The sequence below is a fragment of the Lampris incognitus genome, chromosome 12 (genome assembly GCF_029633865.1).
Source record: "Lampris incognitus isolate fLamInc1 chromosome 12, fLamInc1.hap2, whole genome shotgun sequence".
Taxonomy (NCBI): domain Eukaryota; kingdom Metazoa; phylum Chordata; class Actinopteri; order Lampriformes; family Lampridae; genus Lampris; species Lampris incognitus.
In genome coordinates this window covers 39,184,232-39,208,306 of record NC_079222.1, presented here as the reverse complement: position 1 = coordinate 39,208,306, position 24,075 = coordinate 39,184,232, and positions in this window count along the sequence as shown.

Sequence of the window (24,075 nt, the reverse complement as noted above, 5' to 3'; positions counted from 1 at the left end):
GTTTGACTGCTCTTCATCCTTTTATAAAGCAGTTTGACTGCTCTTCATCCTCTTATAAATCAATTTGACTGCTCTTCATCCTCTTATAAAACCGTTTGACTGCTCTTCGTCCGATTATAAATCAGTTTGACTGCTCTTCGTCGGATTATAAATCAGTTTGACTGCTCTTCGTCCGCTTATAAAACAGTTTGACTGCTCTTTATCATTTTATAAAGCAGTTTGACTGCTCTTCATCCTCTTTTAAATCAGTTTGACTGCTCTTCATCCTCTTATAAAACAGTTTAACTGCTCTTCGTCCTCTTATAAAACAGTTTGACTGTTCTTCATCGTTTTATAAAGCAGTTTGACTGCTCTTCATCCCCTTATAAAGCAGTTTGACTGCTCTTCATCCTCCTATAGAACAGTTTGACTGCTCTTCATCCTCTTATAAAGCAGTTTGACTGCTCTTCATCCTCTTATAAATCAGATTGACTGCTCTTCGTCCGATTATAAATCAGGTTGACTGCTCTTCGTCCGCTTATATAACAGTTTGACTGCTCTTCATCCTTTTATAAATCAGTTTGACTGCTCTTCGTCCTTTTATAAATCAGTTTGACTGCTCTTCGTCTGCTTATAAAACAGTTTGACTGCTCTTCATCCTTTTATAAAGCAGTTTGACTGCTCTTCATCCTCTTATAAATCAGTTTGACTGCTCTTCATCCTCTTATAAAACAGTTTGACTGCTCTTCAACCTCTTGTAAAACAGGTTGACTGCTCTTCATCCTCTTGTAAACCAGTCTGACTGCTCTACATCCTCGTGTAAAACAGTTTGACTGCGCTTCATCCTCCTATAGAACAGTTTGGCTGCTCTTCGTCCGATTATTGACTGCTCTTCGTCCGTTTATAAATCAGTTTGACTGCTCTTCATCTGATTATAATTCAGTTTGACTTCTCTTCGTCCTCCTATATAACAGTTTGACTGCTCTTCGTCCGATTATTGACTGCTGTTCATCCGATTATAAATCAGTTTGACTGCTCTTCATCCTTTTATAAAGCAGTTTGACTGTTCTTCATCCTCTTTTAAATCAGTTTGACTGCTCTTCATCCTCTTATAATTCAGTTTGACTGCTCTTCGTCCTCTTATAAAACAGTTTGACTGCTCTTCATCGTTTTATAAAGCAGTTTGACTGCTCTTCATCCTCTTATAAAGCAGTTTGACTGCTCTTCATCCTCATATAAACCAGTTTGATTGCGCTTCATCCTCCTATAGAACAGTTTGACTGCTCTTCGTCCGATTACAAATCAGTTTTACTGCTCTTCGTCCGATTATAAATAAGTTTGACTGCTCTTCGTCGGCTTATAAAACAGTTTGACTGCTCTTTATCCTTTTATAAAGCAGTTTGACTGCTCTTCATCCTCCTATAAATCAGTTTGACTGCTCTTCGTCCTCTTATAAAACAGTTTGACTGCTCTTCAACCTCTTGTAAAACAGGTTGACTGCTCTTCATCCTCTTGTAAACCAGTCTGACTGCTCTACATCCTCGTGTAAAACAGTTTGACTGCGCTTCATCCTCCTATATAACAGTTTGACTGCTCTTCGTCCGATTATTGACTGCTGTTCATCCGATTATAAATCAGTTTGACTGCTCTTCATCCTTTTATAAAGCAGTTTGACTGCTCTTCATCCTCTTTTAAATCAGTTTGACTGCTCTTCATCCTCTTATAAAACAGTTTGACTGCTCTTCGTCCTCTTATAAAACCGTTTGACTGCTCTTCATCGTTTTATAAAGCAGTTTGACTGCTCTTCATCCTCTTATAAAGCAGTTTGACTGCTCTTCATCCTCATATAAACCAGTTTGATTGCGCTTCATCCTCCTATAGAACAGTTTGACTGCTCTTCATCCTCTTATAAAGCAGTTTGACTGCTCTTCATCCTCTTATAAATCAGTTTGACTGCTCTTCGTCCGATTATAAATCAGGTTGACTGCCCTTCGTCCGCTTATATAACAGTTTGACTGCTCTTCATCCTTTTATAAATCAGTTGGACTGCTCTTCGTCCGATTATAAATCAGTTTGACTGCTCTTCGTCTGCTTATAAAACAGTTTGACTGCTCTTCATCCTCTTATAAATCAGTTTGACTGCTCTTCATCCTCTTATAAAACAGTTTGACTGCTCTTCAACCTCTTGTAAAACAGGTTGACTGCTCTTCATCCTCTTGTAAACCAGTCTGACTGCTCTACATCCTCGTGTAAAACAGTTTGACTGCGCTTCATCCTCCTATAGAACAGTTTGGCTGCTCTTCGTCCGATTATTGACTGTTTTTCGTCCGTTTATAAATCAGTTTGACTGCTCTTCATCCGATTATAATTCAGTTTGACTGCTCTTCGTCCTCCTATATAACAGTTTGACTGCTCTTCGTCCGATTATAAAGCAGTTTGACTGCTCTTCGTCCGATTATTGACTGCTGTTCATCCGATTATAAATCAGTTTGACTGCTCTTCATCCTTTTATAAATCAGTTTGACTGCTCTTCATCCTCTTTTAAATCAGTTTGACTGCTCTTCATCCTCTTATAAATCAGTTTGACTGCTCTTCGTCCTCTTATAAAACAGTTTGACTGCTCTTCATCGTTTTATTAAGCAGTTTGACTGCTCTTCATCCTCTTATAAAGCAGTTTGACTGCTCTTCATCCTCATATAAACCAGTTTGACTGCTCTTCATCCTCTTATAAATAAGTTTGACTGCTCTTTGTCCGATTATAAATCAGTTTGACTGCGGTTCATTCGCTTATAAAACATATTGACTGCTCTTCATCCTTTTATAAATCAGTTTGACTGCTCTTCGTCCGATTATAAATCAGTTTGACTGCTCTTCGTCTGCTTATAAAACAGTTTGACTGCTCTTCATCCTTTTATAAATCAGTTTGACTGCTCTTCATCCTCTTATAAAACAGTTTGACTGCTCTTCAACCTCTTGTAAAACAGGTTGACTGCTCTTCATACTCTTGTAAACCAATCTGACTGCTCGACATCCTCGTGTAAAACAGTTTGACTGCGCTTCATCCTCCTATAGAACAGTTTGGCTGCTCTTCGTCTGATTATTGACTGCTCTTCGTCCGTTTATAAATCAGTTTCACTGCTCTTCATCCTCTTATAAATCAGTTTGACTGCTCTTCATCCTCTTATAAATCAGTTTTACTGCTCTTCGTCCTCTTATAAAACAGTTTCACTGCTCTTCATCCTTTTATAAAGCAGTTTGACTGCTCTTCATCCTCTTATAAATCAATTTGACTGCTCTTCATCCTCTTATAAAACCGTTTGACTGCTCTTCGTCCGATTATAAATCAGTTTGACTGCTCTTCGTCCGATTATAAATCAGTTTGACTGCTCTTCGTCCGCTTATAAAACAGTTTGACTGCTCTTTATCCTTTTATAAAGCAGTTTGACTGCTCTTCGTCCGCTTATAAAGCAGTTTGACTGCTCTTCATCCTCCTATAGAACAGTTTGGCTGCTCTTCGTCCGATTATTGACAGCTCTTCGTCCGTTTATAAATCAGTTTGACTGCTCTTCATCCGATTATAATTCAGTTTGACTGCTCTTCGTCCTCCTATATAACAGTTTGACTGCTCTTCGTCCGATTATTGACTGCTGTTCATCCGATTATAAATCAGTTTGACTGCTCTTCATCCTTTTATAAAGCAGTTTGACTGCTCTTCATCCTCTTTTAAATCAGTTTGACTGCTCTTCATCCTCTTATAAATCAGTTTGACTGCTCTTCGTCCTCTTATAAAACAGTTTGACTGCTCTTCATCGTTTTATAAAGCAGTTTGACTGCTCTTCATCCTCTTATAAAGCAGTTTGACTGCTCTTCATCCTCATATAAATCAGTTTGACTGCTCTTCGTCCGATTATAAATCAGTTTGACTGCTCTTCGTCTGCTTATAAAACAGTTTGACTGCTCTTCATCTTTTTATAAAGCAGTTTGACTGCTCTTCATCTTCTTCTAAATCAGTTTGACTGCTCTTCATCCTCTTATAAAACAGTTTGACTGCTCTACATCCTCGTGTAAAACAGGTTGACTGCTCTTCATCCTCTTGTAAACCAGTCTGACTGATCTACATCCTCGTGTAAAACAGTTTGACTGCGCTTCATCCTCCTATATAACAGTTTGACTGCTCTTCGTCCGATTATTGACTGCTGTTCATCCCATTATAAATCAGTTTGACTGCTCTTCATCCTCTTATAAAGCAGTTTGACTGCTCTTCATCCTCTTTTAAATCAGTTTGACTGCTCTTCATCCTCTTATAAAACAGTTTGACTGCTCTTCGTCCTCTTATAAAACAGTTTGACTGCGCTTCATCGTTTTATAAAGCAGGTTGACTGCTCTTCATCCTCTTATAAAGCAGTTTGACTGCTCTTCATCCTCCTATAGAACAGTTTGACTGCTCTTCATCCTCTTATAAAGCAGTTTGACTGCTCTTCATCCTCTTATAAATCAGTTTGACTGCTCTTCGTCTGCTTATAAATCAGGTTGACTGCTCTTCGTCCGCTTATATAACAGTTTGACTGCTCTTCATCCTTTTATAAATCAGTTTGACTGCTCTTCGTCCGATTATAAATCAGTTTGATGCTCTTCGTCTGCTTATAAAACAGTTTGACTGCTCTTCATCCTTTTATAAAGCAGTTTGACTGCTCTTCATCCTCTTATAAATCAGTTTGACTGCTCTTCATCCTCTTATAAAACAGTTTGACTGCTCTTCAACCTCTTGTAAAACAGGTTGACTGCTCTTCATCCTCTTGTAAACCAGTCTGACTGCTCTACATCCTCGTGTAAAACAGTTTGACTGCGCTTCATCCTCCTATAGAACAGTTTGGCTGCTCTTCGTCCGATTATTGACTGCTCTTCGTCCGTTTATAAATCAGTTTCACTGCTCTTCATCCTCTTATAAATCAGTTTGACTGCTCTTCATCCTCTTATAAATCAGTTTTACTGCTCTTCGTCCTCTTATAAAACAGTTTGACTGCTCTTCATCCTTTTATAAAGCAGTTTGACTGCTCTTCATCCTCTTATAAATCAATTTGACTGCTCTTCATCCTCTTATAAAACCGTTTGACTGCTCTTCGTCCGATTATAAATCAGTTTGACTGCTCTTCGTCCGATTATAAATCAGTTTGACTGCTCTTCGTCCGCTTATAAAACAGTTTGACTGCTCTTTATCATTTTATAAAGCAGTTTGACTGCTCTTCATCCTCCTATAAATCAGTTTGACTGCTCTTCATCCTCTTATAAAACAGTTTGACTGCTCTTCAACCTCTTGTAAAACAGGTTGACTGCTCTTCATCCTCTTGTAAATCAGTCTGACTGCTCTACATCCTCGTGTAAAACAGTTTGACTGCGCTTCATCCTCCTATATAACAGTTTGACTGCTCTTCGTCCGATTATTGACTGCTGTTCATCCGATTATAAATCAGTTTGACTGCTCTTCATCCTTTTATAAAGCAGTTTGACTGCTCTTCATCCTCTTTTAAATCAGTTTGACTGCTCTTCATCCTCTTATAAAACAGTTTAACTGCTCTTCGTCCTCTTATAAAACAGTTTGACTGTTCTTCATCGTTTTATAAAGCAGTTTGACTGCTCTTCATCCCCTTATAAAGCAGTTTGACTGCTCTTCATCCTCCTATAGAACAGTTTGACTGCTCTTCATCCTCTTATAAAGCAGTTTGACTGCTCTTCATCCTCTTATAAATCAGATTGACTGCTCTTCGTCCGATTATAAATCAGGTTGACTGCTCTTCGTCCGCTTATATAACAGTTTGACTGCTCTTCATCCTTTTATAAATCAGTTTGACTGCTCTTCGTCCTTTTATAAATCAGTTTGACTGCTCTTCGTCTGCTTATAAAACAGTTTGACTGCTCTTCATCCTTTTATAAAGCAGTTTGACTGCTCTTCATCCTCTTATAAATCAGTTTGACTGCTCTTCATCCTCTTATAAAACAGTTTGACTGCTCTTCAACCTCTTGTAAAACAGGTTGACTGCTCTACATCCTCGTGTAAAACAGTTTGACTGCGCTTCATCCTCCTATAGAACAGTTTGGCTGCTCTTCGTCCGATTATTGACTGCTCTTCGTCCGTTTATAAATCAGTTTGACTGCTCTTCATCTGATTATAATTCAGTTTGACTGCTCTTCGTCCTCCTATATAACAGTTTGACTGCTCTTCGTCCGATTATTGACTGCTGTTCATCCGATTATAAATCAGTTTGACTGCTCTTCATCCTTTTATAAAGCAGTTTGACTGCTCTTCATCCTCTTTTAAATCAGTTTGACTGCTCTTCATCCTCTTATAAATCAGTTTGACTGCTCTTCGTCCTCTTATAAAACAGTTTGACTGCTCTTCATCGTTTTATAAAGCAGTTTGACTGCTCTTCATCCTCTTATAAAGCAGTTTGACTGCTCTTCATCCTCATATAAACCAGTTTGATTGCGCTTCATCCTCCTATAGAACAGTTTGACTGCTCTTCGTCCGATTACAAATCAGTTTTACTGCTCTTCGTCCGATTATAAATAAGTTTGACTGCTCTTCGTCCGCTTATAAAACAGTTTGACTGCTCTTTATCCTTTTATAAAGCAGTTTGACTGCTCTTCATCCTCCTATAAATCAGTTTGACTGCTCTTCGTCCGATTATTGACTGCTGTTCATCCGATTATAAATCAGTTTGACTGCTCTTCATCCTTTTATAAAGCAGTTTGACTGCTCTTCATCCTCTTTTAAATCAGTTTGACTGCTCTTCATCCTCTTATAAAACAGTTTGACTGCTCTTCGTCCTCTTATAAAACCGTTTGACTGCTCTTCATCGTTTTATAAAGCAGTTTGACTGCTCTTCATCCTCTTATAAAGCAGTTTGACTGCTCTTCATCCTCATATAAACCAGTTTGATTGCGCTTCATCCTCCTATAGAACAGTTTGACTGCTCTTCATCCTCTTATAAAGCAGTTTGACTGCTCTTCATCCTCTTATAAATCAGTTTGACTGCTCTTCGTCCGATTATAAATCAGGTTGACTGCCCTTCGTCCGCTTATATAACAGTTTGACTGCTCTTCATCCTTTTATAAATCAGTTGGACTGCTCTTCGTCCGATTATAAAACAGTTTGACTGCTCTTCATCCTTTTATAAAGCAGTTTGACTGCTCTTCTTCCTCTTATAAATCAGTTTGACTGCTCTTCATCCTCTTATAAAACAGTTTGACTGCTCTTCAACCTCTTGTAAAACAGGTTGACTGCTCTTCATCCTCTTGTAAACCAGTCTGACTGCTCTACATCCTCGTGTAAAACAGTTTGACTGCGCTTCATCCTCCTATAGAACAGTTTGGCTGCTCTTCGTCCGATTATTGACAGCTCTTCGTCCGTTTATAAATCAGTTTGACTGCTCTTCATCCGATTATAATTCAGTTTGACTGCTCTTCGTCCTCCTATATAACAGTTTGACTGCTCTTCGTCCGATTATTGACTGCTGTTCATCCGATTATAAATCAGTTTGACTGCTCTTCATCCTTTTATAAAGCAGTTTGACTGCTCTTCATCCTCTTTTAAATCAGTTTGACTGCTCTTCATCCTCTTATAAATCAGTTTGACTGCTCTTCGTCCTCTTATAAAACAGTTTGACTGCTCTTCATCGTTTTATAAAGCAGTTTGACTGCTCTTCATCCTCTTATAAAGCAGTTTGACTGCTCTTCATCCTCATATAAATCAGTTTGACTGCTCTTCGTCCGATTATAAATCAGTTTGACTGCTCTTCGTCTGCTTATAAAACAGTTTGACTGCTCTTCATCCTTTTATAAAGCAGTTTGACTGCTCTTCATCTTCTTCTAAATCAGTTTGACTGCTCTTCATCCTCTTATAAAACAGTTTGACTGCTCTACATCCTCGTGTAAAACAGGTTGACTGCTCTTCATCCTCTTGTAAACCAGTCTGACTGATCTACATCCTCGTGTAAAACAGTTTGACTGCGCTTCATCCTCCTATATAACAGTTTGACTGCTCTTCGTCCGATTATTGACTGCTGTTCATCCCATTATAAATCAGTTTGACTGCTCTTCATCCTCTTATAAAGCAGTTTGACTGCTCTTCATCCTCTTTTAAATCAGTTTGACTGCTCTTCATCCTCTTATAAAACAGTTTGACTGCTCTTCGTCCTCTTATAAAACAGTTTGACTGCGCTTCATCGTTTTATAAAGCAGGTTGACTGCTCTTCATCCTCTTATAAAGCAGTTTGACTGCTCTTCATCCTCCTATAGAACAGTTTGACTGCTCTTCATCCTCTTATAAAGCAGTTTGACTGCTCTTCATCCTCTTATAAATCAGTTTGACTGCTCTTCGTCTGCTTATAAATCAGGTTGACTGCTCTTCGTCCGCTTATATAACAGTTTGACTGCTCTTCATCCTTTTATAAATCAGTTTGACTGCTCTTCGTCCGATTATAAATCAGTTTGACTGCTCTTCGTCTGCTTATAAAACAGTTTGACTGCTCTTCATCCTTTTATAAAGCAGTTTGACTGCTCTTCATCCTCTTATAAATCAGTTTGACTGCTCTTCATCCTCTTATAAAACAGTTTGACTGCTCTTCAACCTCTTGTAAAACAGGTTGACTGCTCTTCATCCTCTTGTAAACCAGTCTGACTGCTCTACATCCTCGTGTAAAACAGTTTGACTGCGCTTCATCCTCCTATAGAACAGTTTGGCTGCTCTTCGTCCGATTATTGACTGCTCTTCGTCCGTTTATAAATCAGTTTCACTGCTCTTCATCCTCTTATAAATCAGTTTGACTGCTCTTCATCCTCTTATAAATCAGTTTTACTGCTCTTCGTCCTCTTATAAAACAGTTTGACTGCTCTTCATCCTTTTATAAAACAGTTTGACTGCTCTTCATCCTCTTATAAATCAATTTGACTGCTCTTCATCCTCTTATAAAACCGTTTGACTGCTCTTCGTCCGATTATAAATCAGTTTGACTGCTCTTCGTCCGATTATAAATCAGTTTGACTGCTCTTCGTCCGCTTATAAAACAGTTTGACTGCTCTTTATCATTTTATAAAGCAGTTTGACTGCTCTTCATCCTCCTATAAATCAGTTTGACTGCTCTTCATCCTCTTATAAAACAGTTTGACTGCTCTTCAACCTCTTGTAAAACAGGTTGACTGCTCTTCATCCTCTTGTAAATCAGTCTGACTGCTCTACATCCTCGTGTAAAACAGTTTGACTGCGCTTCATCCTCCTATATAACAGTTTGACTGCTCTTCGTCCGATTATTGACTGCTGTTCATCCGATTATAAATCAGTTTGACTGCTCTTCATCCTTTTATAAAGCAGTTTGACTGCTCTTCATCCTCTTTTAAATCAGTTTGACTGCTCTTCATCCTCTTATAAAACAGTTTAACTGCTCTTCGTCCTCTTATAAAACAGTTTGACTGTTCTTCATCGTTTTATAAAGCAGTTTGACTGCTCTTCATCCCCTTATAAAGCAGTTTGACTGCTCTTCATCCTCCTATAGAACAGTTTGACTGCTCTTCATCCTCTTATAAAGCAGTTTGACTGCTCTTCATCCTCTTATAAATCAGATTGACTGCTCTTCGTCCGATTATAAATCAGGTTGACTGCTCTTCGTCCGCTTATATAACAGTTTGACTGCTCTTCATCCTTTTATAAATCAGTTTGACTGCTCTTCGTCCTTTTATAAATCAGTTTGACTGCTCTTCGTCTGCTTATAAAACAGTTTGACTGCTCTTCATCCTTTTATAAAGCAGTTTGACTGCTCTTCATCCTCTTATAAATCAGTTTGACTGCTCTTCATCCTCTTATAAAACAGTTTGACTGCTCTTCAACCTCTTGTAAAACAGGTTGACTGCTCTACATCCTCGTGTAAAACAGTTTGACTGCGCTTCTTCATCCTATAGAACAGTTTGGCTGCTCTTCGTCCGATTATTGACTGCTCTTCGTCCGTTTATAAATCAGTTTGACTGCTCTTCATCTGATTATAATTCAGTTTGACTGCTCTTCGTCCTCCTATATAACAGTTTGACTGCTCTTCGTCCGATTATTGACTGCTGTTCATCCAATTATAAATCAGTTTGACTGCTCTTCATCCTTTTATAAAGCAGTTTGACTGCTCTTCATCCTCTTTTAAATCAGTTTGACTGCTCTTCATCCTCTTATAAATCAGTTTGACTGCTCTTCGTCCTCTTATAAAACAGTTTGACTGCTCTTCATCGTTTTATAAAGCAGTTTGACTGCTCTTCATCCTCTTATAAAGCAGTTTGACTGCTCTTCATCCTCATATAAACCAGTTTGATTGCGCTTCATCCTCCTATAGAACAGTTTGACTGCTCTTCGTCCGATTACAAATCAGTTTTACTGCTCTTCGTCCGATTATAAATAAGTTTGACTGCTCTTCGTCCGCTTATAAAACAGTTTGACTGCTCTTTATCCTTTTATAAAGCAGTTTGACTGCTCTTCATCCTCCTATAAATCAGTTTGACTGCTCTTCGTCCTCTTATAAAACAGTTTGACTGCTCTTCAACCTCTTGTAAAACAGGTTGACTGCTCTTCATCCTCTTGTAAACCAGTCTGACTGCTCTACATCCTCGTGTAAAACAGTTTGACTGCGCTTCATCCTCCTATATAACAGTTTGACTGCTCTTCGTCCGATTATTGACTGCTGTTCATCCGATTATAAATCAGTTTGACTGCTCTTCATCCTTTTATAAAGCGGTTTGACTGCTCTTCATCCTCTTTTAAATCAGTTTGACTGCTCTTCATCCTCTTATAAAACAGTTTGACTGCTCTTCATCCTTTTATAAAGCAGTTTGACTGCTCTTCATCCTCTTATAAATCAGTTTGACTGCTCTTTATCCTCTTATAAAACAGTTTGACTGCTCTTCAACCTCTTGTAAAACAGGTTGACTGCTCTTCATCCTCTTGTAAACCAGTCTGACTGCTCTACATCCTCGTGTAAAACAGTTTGACTGCGCTTCATCCTCCTATAGAACAGTTTGGCTGCTCTTCGTCCGATTATTGACTGCTCTTCGTCCGTTTATAAATCAGTTTCACTGCTCTTCATCCTCTTATAAATCAGTTTGACTGCTCTTCATCCTCTTATAAATCAGTTTTACTGCTCTTCGTCCTCTTATAAAACAGTTTGACTGCTCTTCATCCTTTTATAAAGCAGTTTGACTGCTCTTCATCCTCTTATAAATCAATTTGACTGCTCTTCATCCTCTTATAAAACCGTTTGACTGCTCTTCGTCCGATTATAAATCAGTTTGACTGCTCTTCGTCCGATTATAAATCAGTTTGACTGCTCTTCGTCCGCTTATAAAACAGTTTGACTGCTCTTTATCATTTTATAAAGCAGTTTGACTGCTCTTCATCCTCCTATAAATCAGTTTGACTGCTCTTCATCCTCTTATAAAACAGTTTGACTGCTCTTCAACCTCTTGTAAAACAGGTTGACTGCTCTTCATCCTCTTGTAAATCAGTCTGACTGCTCTACATCCTCGTGTAAAACAGTTTGACTGCGCTTCATCCTCCTATATAACAGTTTGACTGCTCTTCGTCCGATTATTGACTGCTGTTCATCCGATTATAAATCAGTTTGACTGCTCTTCATCCTTTTATAAAGCAGTTTGACTGCTCTTCATCCTCTTTTAAATCAGTTTGACTGCTCTTCATCCTCTTATAAAACAGTTTAACTGCTCTTCGTCCTCTTATAAAACAGTTTGACTGTTCTTCATCGTTTTATAAAGCAGTTTGACTGCTCTTCATCCCCTTATAAAGCAGTTTGACTGCTCTTCATCCTCCTATAGAACAGTTTGACTGCTCTTCATCCTCTTATAAAGCAGTTTGACTGCTCTTCATCCTCTTATAAATCAGATTGACTGCTCTTCGTCCGATTATAAATCAGGTTGACTGCTCTTCGTCCGCTTATATAACAGTTTGACTGCTCTTCATCCTTTTATAAATCAGTTTGACTGCTCTTCGTCCTTTTATAAATCAGTTTGACTGCTCTTCGTCTGCTTATAAAACAGTTTGACTGCTCTTCATCCTTTTATAAAGCAGTTTGACTGCTCTTCATCCTCTTATAAATCAGTTTGACTGCTCTTCATCCTCTTATAAAACAGTTTGACTGCTCTTCAACCTCTTGTAAAACAGTTTGACTGCGCTTCATCCTCCTATAGAACAGTTTGGCTGCTCTTCGTCCGATTATTGACTGCTCTTCGTCCGTTTATAAATCAGTTTGACTGCTCTTCATCTGATTATAATTCAGTTTGACTGCTCTTCGTCCTCCTATATAACAGTTTGACTGCTCTTCGTCCGATTATTGACTGCTGTTCATCCGATTATAAATCAGTTTGACTGCTCTTCATCCTTTTATAAAGCAGTTTGACTGCTCTTCATCCTCTTTTAAATCAGTTTGACTGCTCTTCATCCTCTTATAAATCAGTTTGACTGCTCTTCGTCCTCTTATAAAACAGTTTGACTGCTCTTCATAGTTTTATAAAGCAGTTTGACTGCTCTTCATCCTCTTATAAAGCAGTTTGACTGCTCTTCATCCTCATATAAACCAGTTTGATTGCGCTTCATCCTCCTATAGAACAGTTTGACTGCTCTTCGTCCGATTACAAATCAGTTTTACTGCTCTTCGTCCGATTATAAATAAGTTTGACTGCTCTTCGTCCGCTTATAAAACAGTTTGACTGCTCTTTATCCTTTTATAAAGCAGTTTGACTGCTCTTCATCCTCCTATAAATCAGTTTGACTGCTCTTCGTCCTCTTATAAAACAGTTTGACTGCTCTTCAACCTCTTGTAAAACAGGTTGACTGCTCTTCATCCTCTTGTAAACCAGTCTGACTGCTCTACATCCTCGTGTAAAACAGTTTGACTGCGCTTCATCCTCCTATATAACAGTTTGACTGCTCTTCGTCTGATTATTGACTGCTGTTCATCCGATTATAAATCAGTTTGACTGCTCTTCATCCTTTTATAAAGCAGTTTGACTGCTCTTCATCCTCTTTTAAATCAGTTTGACTGCTCTTCATCCTCTTATAAAACAGTTTGACTGCTCTTCGTCCTCTTATAAAACCGTTTGACTGCTCTTCATCGTTTTATAAAGCAGTTTGACTGCTCTTCATCCTCTTATAAAGCAGTTTGACTGCTCTTCATCCTCATATAAACCAGTTTGATTGCGCTTCATCCTCCTATAGAACAGTTTGACTGCTCTTCATCCTCTTATAAAGCAGTTTGACTGCTCTTCATCCTCTTATAAATCAGTTTGACTGCTCTTCGTCCGATTATAAATCAGGTTGACTGCCCTTCGTCCGCTTATATAACAGTTTGACTGCTCTTCATCCTTTTATAAATCAGTTGGACTGCTCTTCGTCCGATTATAAATCAGTTTGACTGCTCTTCGTCTGCTTATAAAACAGTTTGACTGCTCTTCATCCTCTTATAAATCAGTTTGACTGCTCTTCATCCTCTTATAAAACAGTTTGACTGCTCTTCAACCTCTTGTAAAACAGGTTGACTGCTCTTCATCCTCTTGTAAACCAGTCTGACTGCTCTACATCCTCGTGTAAAACAGTTTGACTGCGCTTCATCCTCCTATAGAACAGTTTGGCTGCTCTTCGTCCGATTATTGACTGTTTTTCGTCCGTTTATAAATCAGTTTGACTGCTCTTCATCCGATTATAATTCAGTTTGACTGCTCTTCGTCCTCCTATATAACAGTTTGACTGCTCTTCAACCGATTATTGACTGCTGTTCATCCGATTATAAATCAGTTTGACTGCTCTTCATCCTTTTATAAAGCAGTTCGACTGCTCTTCATCCTCTTTTAAATCAGTTTGACTGCTCTTCATCCTCTTATAAATCAGTTTGACTGCTCTTCGTCCTCTTATAAAACAGTTTGACTGCTCTTCATCGTTTTATAAAGCAGTTTGACTGCTCTTCATCCTCTTATAAAGCAGTTTGACTGCTCTTGATCCTCATATAAACCAGTTTAACTGCGCTTCATCCTCCTATAGAACAGTTTGACTGCTCTTCATCCTTTTATAAATCAGTTTGACTGCTCTTCATCCTCTTATAAAACAGTTTGACTGCTCTTCAACCTCTTGTAAAACAGGTTGACTGCTCTTCATACTCTTGTAAACCAATCTGACTGCTCTACATCCTCGTGTAAAACAGTTTGACTGCGCTTCATCCTCCTATAGAACAGTTTGGCTGCTCTTCGTCTGATTATTGACTGCTCTTCGTCCGTTTATAAATCAGTTTCACTGCTCTTCATCCTCTTATAAATCAGTTTGACTGCTCTTCATCCTCTTATAAATCAGTTTTACTGCTCTTCGTCCTCTTATAAAACAGTTTCACTGCTCTTCATTCTTTTATAAAGCAGTTTGACTGCTCTTCATCCTCTTATAAATCAATTTGACTGCTCTTCATCCTCTTATAAAACCGTTTGACTGCTCTTCGTCCGATTATAAATCAGTTTGACTGCTCTTCGTCCGATTATAAATCAGTTTGACTGCTCTTCGTCCGCTTATAAAACAGTTTGACTGCTCTTTATCCTTTTATAAAGCAGTTTGACTGCTCTTCGTCCGCTTATAAAACAGTTTGACTACTCTTCATCCTCTTATAAATCAGTTTGACTGCTCTTCATCCTCTTATAAATCAGTTTGACTGCTCTTCATCCTCTTATAAAAGAGTTTGACTGCTCTTCATCGTTTTATAAAGCAGTTTCACTGCTCTTCATCCTCTTATAAATCAGTTTGACTGCTCTACATCCTCTTGTAAAACAGGTTGACTGCTCTTCATCCTCTTGTAAACCAGTCTGACTGCTCTACATCCTCGTGTAAAACAGTTTGACTGCGCTTCATCCTCCTATAGAACAGTTTGGCTGCTCTTCGTCCGATTATTGACTGCTCTTCGTCCGTTTATAAACAAGTTGTCTGCTCTTCATCCGATTATAATTCAGTTTGACTGCTCTTCGTCATCCTATATAACAGTTTGACTGCTCTTCGTCCGATTATTGACTGCTGTTCATCCGATTATAAATCAGTTTGACTGCTCTTCATCCTTTTATAAAGCAGTTTGACTGCTCTTCATCCTCTTTTAAATCAGTTTGACTGCTCTTCATCCTCTTATAAATCAGTTTGACTGCTCTTCGTCCTCTTATAAAACAGTTTGACTGCTCTTCATCGTTTTATAAAGCAGTTTGACTGCTCTTCATCCTCTTATAAAGCAGTTTGACTGCTCTTCATCCTCATATAAATCAGTTTGACTGCTCTTCATCCTCTTATAAATCAGTTTGACTGCTCTTTGTCCGATTATAAATCAGTTTGACTGCGGTTCATCCGCTTATAAAACATATTGACTGCTCTTCATCCTTTTATAAATCAGTTGGACTGCTCTTCGTCCGATTATAAATCAGTTTGACTGCTCTTCGTCTGCTTATAAAACAGTTTGACTGCTCTACATCCTCGTGTAAAACAGGTTGACTGCTCTTCATCCTCTTGTAAACCAGTCTGACTGCTCTACATCCTCGTGTAAAACAGTTTGACTGCGCTTCATCCTCCTATATAACAGTTTGACTGCTCTTCGTCCGATTATTGACTGCTGTTCATCCCATTATAAATCAGTTTGACTGCTCTTCATCCTTTTATAAAGCAGTTTGACTGCTCTTCATCCTCTTTTAAATCAGTTTGACTGCTCTTCATCCTCTTATAAAACAGTTTGACTGCTCTTCGTCCTCTTATAAAACAGTTTGACTGCGCTTCATCGTTTTATAAAGCAGGTTGACTGCTCTTCATCCTCTTATAAAGCAGTTTGACTGCTCTTCATCCTCCTATAGAACAGTTTGACTGCTCTTCATCCTCTTATAAAGCAGTTTGACTGCTCTTCATCCTCTTATAAATCAGTTTGACTGCTCTTCGTCTGCTTATAAATCAGGTTGACTGCTGTTCGTCCGCTTATATAACAGTTTGACTGCTCTTCATCCTTTTATAAATCAGTTTGACTGCTCTTCGTCCGATTATAAATCAGTTTGACTGCTCTTCGTCTGCTTATAAAACAGTTTGACTGCTCTTCATCCTTTTATAAAGCAGTTTGACTGCTCTTCATCCTCTTATAAATCAGTTTGACTGCTCTTCATCCTCTTATAAAACAGTTTGACTGCTCTTCAACCTCTTGTAAAACAGGTTGACTGCTCTTCATCCTCTTGTAAACCAGTCTGACTGCTCTACATCCTCGTGTAAAACAGTTTGACTGCGCTTCATCCTCCTATAGAACAGTTTGGCTGCTCTTCGTCCGATTATTGACTGCTCTTCGTCCGTTTATAAATCAGTTTCACTGCTCTTCATCCTCTTATAAATCAGTTTGACTGCTCTTCATCCTCTTTGAATTCAGTTTTACTGCTCTTCGTCCTCTTATAAAACAGTTTGACTGCTCTTCATCCTTTTATAAAGCAGTTTGACTGCTCTTCATCCTCTTATAAATCAATTTGACTGCTCTTAATCCTCTTATAAAACCGTTTGACTGCTCTTCGTCCGATTATAAATCAGTTTGACTGCTCTTCGTCCGATTATAAATCAGTTTGACTGCTCTTCGTCCGCCTATAAAACAGTTTGACTGCTCTTTATCATTTTATAAAGCAGTTTGACTGCTCTTCATCCTCCTATAAATCAGTTTGACTGCTCTTCATCCTCTTATAAAACAGTTTGACTGCTCTTCAACCTATTGTAAAACAGGTTGACTGCTCTTCATCCTCTTGTAAATCAGTCTGACTGCTCTACATCCTCGTGTAAATCAGTTTGACTGCGCTTCATCCTCCTATATAACAGTTTGACTGCTCTTCGTCCGATTATTGACTGCTGTTCATCCGATTATAAATCAGTTTGACTGCTCTTCATCCTTTTATAAAGCAGTTTGACTGCTCTTCATCCTCTTTTAAATCCAATTGACTGTTCTTCATCCTCTTATAAATCAGTTTGACTGCTCTTCATCCTTTTATAAAGCAGTTTGACTGCTCTTCATCCTCTTTTAAATCCAATTGACTGCTCTTCATCCTCTTATAAATCAGTTTGACTGCTCTTCGTCTGCTTATAAAACAGTTTGACTGCTCTTCATCCTTTTATAAATCAGTTTTACTGCTCTTCATCCTCTTATAAAACAGTTTGACTGCTCTTCAACCTCTTGTAAAACAGGTTGACTGCTCTTCATACTCTTGTAAACCAATCTGACTGCTCGACATCCTCGTGTAAAACAGTTTGACTGCGCTTCATCCTCCTATAGAACAGTTTGGCTGCTCTTCGTCTGATTATTGACTGCTCTTCGTCCGTTTATAAATCAGTTTCACTGCTCTTCATCCTCTTATAAATCAGTTTGACTGCTCTTCATCCTCTTATAAATCAGTTTTACTGCTCTTCGTCCTCTTATAAAACAGTTTCACTGCTCTTCATCCTTTTATAAAGCAGTTTGACTGCTCTTCATCCTCTTATAAATCAATTTGACTGCTCTTCATCCTCTTATAAAACCGTTTGACTGCTCTTCGTCCGATTATAAATCAGTTTGACTGCTCTTCGTCCGATTATAAATCAGTTTGACTGCTCTTCGTCCGCTTATAAAACAGTTTGACTGCTCTTTATCCTTTTATAAAGCAGTTTGACTGCTCTTCGTCCGCTTATAAAACAGTTTGACTGCTCTTCATCCTCTTATAAATCAGTTTGACTGCTCTTCATCCTCTTATAAATCAGTTTGACTGCTCTTCATCCTCTTATAAAAGAGTTTGACTGCTCTTCATCGTTTTATAAAGCAGTTTCACTGCTCTTCGTCCGATTATAAATCAGTTTGACTGCTCTTCATCCTCTTATAAATCAGTTTGACTGCTCTTCGTCTGGTTATAAAACAGTTTGACTGCTCTTCATCCTTTTATAAAGCAGTTTGACTGCTCTTCTTCCTCTTATAAATCAGTTTGACTGCTCTTCATCCTCTTATAAAACAGTTTGACTGCTCTTCAACCTCTTGTAAAACAGGTTGACTGCTCTTCATCCTCTTGTAAACCAGTCTGACTGCTCTACATCCTCGTGTAAAACAGTTTGACTGCGCTTCATCCTCCTATAGAACAGTTTGGCTGCTCTTCGTCCGATTATTGACAGCTCTTCGTCCGTTTATAAATCAGTTTGACTGCTCTTCATCCGATTATAAATCAGTTTGACTGCTCTTCATCCTTTTATAAAGCAGTTTGACTGCTCTTCATCCTCTTATAAATCAGTTTGACTGCTCTTCGTCCTCTTATAAAACAGTTTGACTGCTCTTCATCGTTTTATAAAGCAGTTTGACTGCTCTTCATCCTCTTATAAAGCAGTTTGACTGCTCTTCATCCTCATATAAATCAGTTTGACTGCTCTTCGTCCGATTATAAATCAGTTTGACTGCTCTTCGTCTGCTTATAAAACAGTTTGACTGCTCTTCATCCTTTTATAAAGCAGTTTGACTGCTCTTCATCCTCTTCTAAATCAGTTTGACTGCTCTTCATCCTCTTATAAAACAGTTTGACTGCTCTACATCCTCGTGTAAAACAGGTTGACTGCTCTTCATCCTCTTGTAAACCAGTCTGACTGCTCTACATCCTCGTGTAAAACAGTTTGACTGCGCTTCATCCTCCTATATAACAGTTTGACTGCTCTTCGTCCGATTATTGACTGCTGTTCATCCCATTATAAATCAGTTTGACTGCTCTTCATCCTCTTATAAAGCAGTTTGACTGCTCTTCATCCTCTTTTAAATCAGTTTGACTGCTCTTCATCCTCTTATAAAACAGTTTGACTGCTCTTCGTCCTCTTATAAAACAGTTTGACTGCGCTTCATCGTTTTATAAAGCAGGTTGACTGCTCTTCATCCTCTTATAAAGCAGTTTGACTGCTCTTCATCCTCCTATAGAACAGTTTGACTGCTCTTCATCCTCTTATAAAGCAGTTTGACTGCTCTTCATCCTCTTATAAATCAGTTTGACTGCTCTTCGTCTGCTTATAAATCAGGTTGACTGCTCTTCGTCCGCTTATATAACAGTTTGACTGCTCTTCATCCTTTTATAAATCAGTTTGACTGCTCTTCGTCCGATTATAAATCAGTTTGACTGCTCTTCATCCTCTTATAAAACAGTTTGACTGCTCTTCAACCTCTTGTAAAACAGGTTGACTGCTCTTCATCCTCTTGTAAACCAGTCTGACTGCTCTACATCCTCGTGTAAAACAGTTTGACTGCGCTTCATCCTCCTATAGAACAGTTTGGCTGCTCTTCGTCCGATTATTGACTGCTCTTCGTCCGTTTATAAATCAGTTTCACTGCTCTTCATCCTCTTATAAATCAGTTTGACTGCTCTTCATCCTCTTTGAATTCAGTTTTACTGCTCTTCGTCCTCTTATAAAACAGTTTGACTGCTCTTCATCCTTTTATAAAGCAGTTTGACTGCTCTTCATCCTCTTATAAATCAATTTGACTGCTCTTAATCCTCTTATAAAACCGTTTGACTGCTCTTCGTCCGATTATAAATCAGTTTGACTGCTCTTCGTCCGATTATAAATCAGTTTGACTGCTCTTCGTCCGCTTATAAAACAGTTTGACTGCTCTTTATCATTTTATAAAGCAGTTTGACTGCTCTTCATCCGATTATAAATCAGTTTGACTGCTCTTCATCCTCTTATAAAACAGTTTGACTGCTCTTCAACCTATTGTAAAACAGGTTGACTGCTCTTCATCCTCTTGTAAATCAGTCTGACTGCTCTACATCCTCGTGTAAATCAGTTTGACTGCGCTTCATCCTCCTATATAACAGTTTGACTGCTCTTCGTCCGATTATTGACTGCTCTTCATCCTTTTATAAAGCAGTTTGACTGCTCTTCATCCTCTTTTAAATCCAATTGACTGCTCTTCATCCTCTTATAAAACAGTTTGACTGCTCTTCGTCCGATTATAAATCAGTTTGACTGCGGTTCATTCGCTTATAAAACATATTGACTGCTCTTCATCCTTTTATAAATCAGTTTGACTGCTCTTCGTCCGATTATAAATCAGTTTGACTGCTCTTCGTCTGCTTATAAAACAGTTTGACTGCTCTTCATCCTTTTATAAATCAGTTTGACTGCTCTTCATCCTCTTATAAAACAGTTTGACTGCTCTTCAACCTCTTGTAAAACAGGTTGACTGCTCTTCATACTCTTGTAAACCAATCTGACTGCTCTACATCCTCGTGTAAAACAGTTTGACTGCGCTTCATCCTCCTATAGAACAGTTTGGCTGCTCTTCGTCTGATTATTGACTGCTCTTCGTCCGTTTATAAATCAGTTTCACTGCTCTTCATCCTCTTATAAATCAGTTTGACTGCTCTTCATCCTCTTATAAATCAGTTTTACTGCTCTTCGTCCTCTTATAAAACAGTTTCACTGCTCTTCATCCTTTTATAAAGCAGTTTGACTGCTCTTCATCCTCTTATAAATCAATTTGACTGCTCTTCATCCTCTTATAAAACCGTTTGACTGCTCTTCGTCCGATTATTAATCAGTTTGACTGCTCTTCGTCCGATTATAAATCAGTTTGACTGCTCTTCGTCCGCTTATAACACAGTTTGACTGCTCTTTATCCTTTTATAAAGCAGTTTGACTGCTCTTCGTCCGCTTATAAAACAGTTTGACTGCTCTTCATCCTCTTATAAATCAGTTTGACTGCTCTTCATCCTCTTATAAATCAGTTTGGCTGCTCTTCATCCTCTTATAAAAGAGTTTGACTGCTCTTCATCGTTTTATAAAGCAGTTTCACTGCTCTTCATCCTCTTATAAATCAGTTTGACTGCTCTTCATCCTCTTATAAATCAGTTTGACTGCTCTTCGTCTGGTTATAAAACAGTTTGACTGCTCTTCATCCTTTTATAAAGCAGTTTGACTGCTCTTCTTCCTCTTATAAATCAGTTTGACTGCTCTTCATCCTCTTATAAAACAGTTTGACTGCTCTTCAACCTCTTGTAAAACAGGTTGACTGCTCTTCATCCTCTTGTAAACCAGTCTGACTGCTCTACATCCTCGTGTAAAACAGTTTGACTGCGCTTCATCCTCCTATAGAACAGTTTGGCTGCTCTTCGTCCGATTATTGACAGCTCTTCGTCCGTTTATAAATCAGTTTGACTGCTCTTCATCCGATTATAATTCAGTTTGACTGCTCTTCGTCCTCCTATATAACAGTTTGACTGCTCTTTATCCTCTTATAAATCAGTTTGACTGCTCTTCGTCTGGTTATAAAACAGTTTGACTGCTCTTCATCCTTTTATAAAGCAGTTTGACTGCTCTTCTTCCTCTTATAAATCAGTTTGACTGCTCTTCATCCTCTTATAAACCAGTCTGACTGCTCTACATCCTCGTGTAAAACAGTTTGACTGCGCTTCATCCTCCTATAGAACAGTTTGGCTGCTCTTCGTCCGATTATTGACTGCTCTTCGTCCGTTTATAAATCAGTTTCACTGCTCTTCATCCTCTTATAAATCAGTTTGACTGCTCTTCATCCTCTTTGAATTCAGTTTTACTGCTCTTCGTCCTCTTATAAAACAGTTTGACTGCTCTTCATCCTTTTATAAAGCAGTTTGACTGCTCTTCATCCTCTTATAAATCAATTTGACTGCTCTTAATCCTCTTATAAAACCGTTTGACTGCTCTTCGTCCGATTATTAATCAGTTTGACTGCTCTTCGTCCGATTATAAATCAGTTTGACTGCTCTTCGTCCGCTTATAAAACAGTTTGACTGCTCTTTATCATTTTATAAAGCAGTTTGACTGCTCTTCATCCTCCTATAAATCAGTTTGACTGCTCTTCATCCTCTTATAAAACAGTTTGACTGCTCTTCAACCTATTGTAAAACAGGTTGACTGCTCTTCATCCTCTTGTAAATCAGTCTGACTGCTCTACATCCTCGTGTAAATCAGTTTGACTGCGCTTCATCCTCCTATATAACAGTTTGACTGCTCTTCGTCCGATTATTGACTGCTGTTCATCCGATTATAAATCAGTTTGACTGCTCTTCGTCCTTTTATAAAGCAGTTTGACTGCTCTTCATCCTCTTTTAAATCCAATTGACTGCTCTTCATCCTCTTATAAAACAGTTTGACTGCTCTTCGTCCGATTATAAATCAGTTTGACTGCGGTTCATTCGCTTATAAAACATATTGACTGCTCTTCATCCTTTTATAAATCAGTTTGACTGCTCTTCGTCCGATTATAAATCAGTTTGACTGCTCTTCGTGTACTTATAAAACAGTTTGACTGCTCTTCATCCTTTTATAAATCAGTTTGACTGCTCTTCATCCTCTTATAAAACAGTTTGACTGCTCTTCAACCTCTTGTAAAACAGATTGACTGCTCTTCATACTCTTGTAAACCAATCTGACTGCTCTACATCCTCGTGTAAAACAGTTTGACTGCGCTTCATCCTCCTATAGAACAGTTTGGCTGCTCTTCGTCTGATTATTGATTGCTCTTCGTCCGTTTATAAATCAGTTTCACTGCTCTTCATCCTCTTATAAATCAGTTTGACTGCTCTTCATCCTCTTATAAATCAGTTTTACTGCTCTTCGTCCTCTTATAAAACAGTTTCACTGCTCTTCATCCTTTTATAAAGCAGTTTGACTGCTCTTCATCCTCTTATAAATCAATTTGACTGCTCTTCATCCTCTTATAAAACCGTTTGACTGCTCTTCGTCCGATTATAAATCAGTTTGACTGCTCTTCGTCCGATTATAAATCAGTTTGACTGCTCTTCGTCCGCTTATAAAACAGTTTGACTGCTCTTTATCCTTTTATAAAGCAGTTTGACTGCTCTTCGTCCGCTTATAAAACAGTTTGACTGCTCTTCATCCTCTTATAAATCAGTTTGACTGCTCTTCATCCTCTTATAAATCAGTTTGACTGCTCTTCATCCTCTTATAAAAGAGTTTGACTGCTCTTCATCGTTTTATAAAGCAGTTTCACTGCTCTTCATCCTCTTCTAAATCAGTTTGACTGCTCTTCATCCTCTTATAAAACAGTTTGACTGCTCTACATCCTCGTGTAAAACAGGTTGACTGCTCTTCATCCTCTTGTAAACCAGTCTGACTGCTCTACATCCTCGTGTAAAACAGTTTGACTGCTCTCCATCCTCTTATAAATCAGTTTGACTGCTCTTCGTCCTCTTATAAAACAGTTTGACTGCTCTTCATCGTTTTATAAAGCAGTTTGACTGCTCTTCATCCTCTTATAAAGCAGTTTGACTGCTCTTCATCCTCATATAAATCAGTTTGACTGCTCTTCATCCTCTTATAAATCAGTTTGACTGCTCTTCGTCCTCTTATAAAACAGTTTGACTGCTCTTCATCGTTTTATAAAGCAGTTTGACTGCTCTTCATCCTCTTATAAAGCAGTTTGACTGCTCTTCATCCTCATATAAATCAGTTTGACTGCTCTTCGTCCGATTATAAATCAGTTTGACTGCTCTTCGTCTGCTTATAAAACAGTTTGACTGCTCTTCATCCTTTTATAAAGCAGTTTGACTGCTCTTCATCCTCTTCTAAATCAGTTTGACTGCTCTTCATCCTCTTATAAAACAGTTTGACTGCTCTACATCCTCGTGTAAAACAGGTTGACTGCTCTTCATCCTCTTGTAAACCAGTCTGACTGCTCTACATCCTCGTGTAAAACAGTTTGACTGCGCTTCATCCTCCTATATAACAGTTTGACTGCTCTTCGTCCGATTATTGACTGCTGTTCATCCCATTATAAATCAGTTTGACTGCTCTTCATCCTCTTATAAAGCAGTTTGACTGCTCTTCATCCTCTTTTAAATCAGTTTGACTGCTCTTCATCCTCTTATAAAACAGTTTGACTGCTCTTCGTCCTCTTATAAAACAGTTTGACTGCGCTTCATCGTTTTATAAAGCAGGTTGACTGCTCTTCATCCTCTTATAAAGCAGTTTGACTGCTCTTCATCCTCCTATAGAACAGTTTGACTGCTCTTCATCCTCTTATAAAGCAG